Source organism: Castanea sativa, chromosome 11, assembly GCF_040712315.1.
Source record: "Castanea sativa cultivar Marrone di Chiusa Pesio chromosome 11, ASM4071231v1".
NCBI classification, from domain to species: Eukaryota; Viridiplantae; Streptophyta; class Magnoliopsida; order Fagales; family Fagaceae; genus Castanea; species Castanea sativa.
This window is the reverse complement of record NC_134023.1, coordinates 5,152,013-5,156,231: the sequence shown is the minus strand read 5'-3', so window position 1 is coordinate 5,156,231 and position 4,219 is coordinate 5,152,013. Positions and strand designations below refer to the sequence as shown.

Here is a 4,219-nt window from a genome sequence, read left to right as displayed (position 1 = left end):
AAAATTTGGAGAAAAAAAAAAAGGGATTTGTTGAAATTGACTCGAGTACCACACTTACGTTAGAAGATACTTCTTACAGCATGTAGGAAGCTATAGTAAAAGAGGCCTTTGGACTCAACCCAGTAAAAGATATTCCAACTGGAACATTCAACTGTGCTATTGTTTATGCTATATATTGTTTAGCTAAAAAGAGATTTTGTTATGATACACAGCCTGAATTTGTTGTCCCGCAATAATATTCCATGTTACTTTCATTGTCAACAAGATTTTGTGTTCCCATAAATAAACAAAATCCTCTGGAATCTCTATTACCAGAGAGATGATAATTGCCAATCGTTGGAAACTTGGCTTAGGTGAACTTCCAAGTAAACATGTAGTCTGTGCCAAACAATAGGAGTGCCTGTATGGTACCAAGTCCATGTCAGACGTGTTTGGTTTGCTGTTTCTGCTCGCGTTAAGGCTCGCAAAGATGGTCAGTTTTTTCTATCGTTCTTTCTTTCTTTTACTACTGCTTTGTTCTTCTTCTTGTTCTTAAAAATTATGGTTTTCTAGCCGAGAGTTTTATAGTTCAACTCGTACTTTTCAGTGTCTGCAACAGAGACGTTTGGTTCAAATCCCTATTCTCACTTCTCCGATTGTTGAATTATTGAAGAAAAATAATCTTCTTTACTCAAACGAGTAAAGTTTCTTTTTGTCAAATAAAAGAACTTAATTTCAAATTTCACTAACATGAAAAAAAAAAAGATTTGCTTTCATAACATATGATTCAAATCATGTCATATCTATAAAATAAAAATAAAAATATAAATAAATGAAATTTTTTATAAAAAAATTATGTTTAGAAGAAAGAAAATTAGAATTCCCTGATGAATCGTTTTTTTTTTTTTTTAATTTTTAAATTTTAGACCTCTAATGACCGTTGGTCAATGGAGGTGTGAACGTGATAATTAATATATATTTATTAAAATAATAATAATAATTTTTTTTCCTTGTAATGAGTCCCAATTCAACAAATGACAAAAACATTTGTTCATACTTGATCACCATTTATCCACTCTATCTCTAAGTCCTTTTTTTTTTTTCTTTTTCTTATTCATAGAGAAATTAATTTCACGCAAAATTGTTTGGATGAAATAATTAAATTTAAGGCAAAATAGAAGCTATATAATTTTAATTTAATCACCGTTTTTCAAATATTTTATTTTGTCCGTATCAGTTATTCTTCTTCTTTTCCTGTTTATTGCTCTTCTTAATTATCTTTTATTTTTATTTATTAATTAATAAATCCGTCCTATCTTTTTTCACTTCTTGCGTAACAAAGGAGTTTTAATGTTTTATACTAGTTATATACTTTCATTTCCTTTGGGATGATATATGAATCTTGGATTCTTTGATGTTATTCTATCTATTTTTTTGGAGCAAGTGAGGACATGCTACTTTTTCTAATTTGTTAAGAGGGTAATTAAAAAAAAAATTATTGAATTTGTATTATGCACTATCAACAATTTTAATTTAAAAAATAATAATAATAAGTGCCCCTTGAATTTTAGTTTATTTGCCTGATTTTCATACTAATTAATGAGTTATATCCATAAGCCTGTAACTAGGCTCTTCTTTTACTACCCAACATGGCCCCATTCATTTAGAGACTTAATTGGATCCAATACTTTTGTGCACAGAACTAGTCTAAATCATTACATGTAGCCAGAAGTAAACATGTCTTACAAATCTAACAGATTCAATGCATAGGAGCATACCCAATATTTCTTTCATTCAATGGGTGTCTTTTTTTCTCTTCTCAAAATTGAAAATTTTTGGCTTGGCTATACCCCCCTTTTTTTAGTACTAATTAGCATGATTTTCAACATTTTGTACTTTTTATGAGTTTATCTGTCACACGGAATGTCAAATGGAAAGTCTGTGGTAGGTTGAGAATTTCCACTAGAATATTTTCCTTTATTTAAGTGGGAAAAGACCATTATACTATTTTGGGTATCATGGTTAGAAACAAAATATACATCTAGAAAGTTTAATAAATGAAGAAAAGACTTTAATATGGGTGTTGTAGAAATCTATCATGTGATAAATGATAAGTTTTCAACCTTATCAAGCACTTGAAATTGCCTATTCTTTTGAGTGAACCCAAAATAATTGTCATTTGGAGCAAACCCAAAATTTTGAACTTTCTTTTGATTTTAATGGTCTGGGACCCAATTGATCCAACCTGATAAGTAATTTCCATACAACATCACATTAAAACCCTGTTTGTGAAAACATATTATATATACTATGTCTAATTTAACAACAACAACAAAAAAAAAAAAAAAAAAACACTGCCTGAGGAACTCCAACTATGAGGGGATCCCACAAGGCTTAGAAAATGTGTATTCGTACGAAGCAATCAAAATCAAATATGGTTTCATAAAGTAATATAGTGATCTCAATTCTCAACCAGGAGCACCACCAATAATTTATATCATCAACAGAAAATGAAGGGTACAAAAAATGTAATTATTGAAAGATGATCTTCAAATATGGTTTTTCATTTTTTTTGTTTTTTTTTTAAATGAAATGAACTATTTAATTAAAATAAAAGTGTTGTATGATTGTATCCCAAATATTAACTATGAACCTCACAATGTCATCTACATTATCCATATGCTTAGTAGATCAATTACCAAGGGCACATGACTCGAGAAATTATTCAAGCATCTGGTTGGACCATACACATTGTCCTCCAAAGAAATAAATTTAAAGTATTGTGAGTTCTATATGAATTGATAGGGTCACAAAACAAAATTTTTTATTTTTTTAATTGGTTGGTTGGGAGGTTGTCCTCCCTATGGATTGCATAAATTCTCACATGTCTGAAAAAGAATTAAATATTCTACTAGTGGTGGGCTACCTCCACTAGTTAAATGAATCCACTTCTAGTTTTTTTCAGACAATTCCATAGATGGGATTGAAAGCCTGAAGAATTCAATTCTTGAATGTTTGTGTCGGAAATATCAAGAAGTATCAATTGAACCATACAAGACTCTCTGTCATCAATTGAACTATACAAGACTGTTGTATTCTAGAGTTTAAACTAGTCACGATTGCTATATTCTAAAATGATGGACCTTCTAACCTGCACTAACCAATTTCTAATTTTTCTATGTCACCATTCCTCTTATAAAGTGGTCTACATTCTAGATTGATGAACCTACCTACACTTTCCTATTTCTAATTTTTCTATGTCATCACTCCTTTTAAGTGGTAAGTGGCAACCAATACTTTTATTGGTCCTCACAGCCGAAAGACAAGCGTGCCTTCTTAGGAATTAGGATAGGATCAACATTTTTTTCCGAGAAACTTTATGCCTAGTCACTGTAGCAATGGCCTGACAACAACATTGCAATAAAGTATTCTATGAACTACAACTTTTTGCACAAAAAAAGCCCAAAAAAAAGTTCTGGGACTCGGATGATCTTTGGTACAGGACCACCACTTGGAGCATCAAAGAATAAACGCTTCAATAGTTTACAACACAGAGAAATCTTTCTCCATATTCATATTCTAACTCAAATTTGATTTGTCCACCCTTTGGAGTAATGTTAGTGACAATTTTTGTTCACAGTTGCCGGTATGACATGTTGTGATTGAGTAACATCAATGCTACTTTTATCACGCACCAATCAACTACGACTATCTGGGATTCATTTAAATAGCAGTTCTAGCATCTAATGGTATGTTAAATAAAAGCTTATCACTTACAAGCTGTGGCATTGTTTTGGGGTGCAGGTGCTGGACTTTTGAAGCTTCACAATGATGTGCAGACGTGTGGATATCAGGATGTCCAGGTGATGTGGGAAATGCTGAGCAAATCAGAATCAGAGCTGAGTCACCCTCCAAAGCGCAAGCAAAGGCCCTTTTGGAGGTTTTTTCTGTGGTCTAACCATAATGCAGCCTCATCCTTCTCTGCAAATCATGCTTAAGACAACATCACTCAAAGTTTCATGCTATAATGATAGTAATAATTATAATTACAATAATACGTTGCTAATGTCCAGAGACATAACATGGCATCCTCTTTTTACAACCAAATTGCCGACATTGCAGTGGAATGGTACATAGCTATTGCAAGTGTCCCCAGATCAGTGTAATATGAAACATTAATCAGGTGCACTTTTATTGAGTGAAAAACAAAAATGCCACCTAATCACAAAGTTGTTTGTAA

The 4,219-nt window shown here is 31.8% G+C and overlaps 1 long non-coding RNA gene across 1 annotated transcript; it reads left to right on the top strand.

Moving 5' to 3' along the window:
- Positions 1-422: 422 nt before the first annotated feature.
- Positions 423-3,853, top strand: LOC142615498 (uncharacterized). The gene is made up of 2 exons (XR_012840776.1): positions 423-472; positions 3,784-3,853. It is a non-coding gene; the product is annotated as an uncharacterized LOC142615498 (long non-coding RNA).
- The last annotated feature ends 366 nt before the right edge of the window (positions 3,854-4,219 follow it).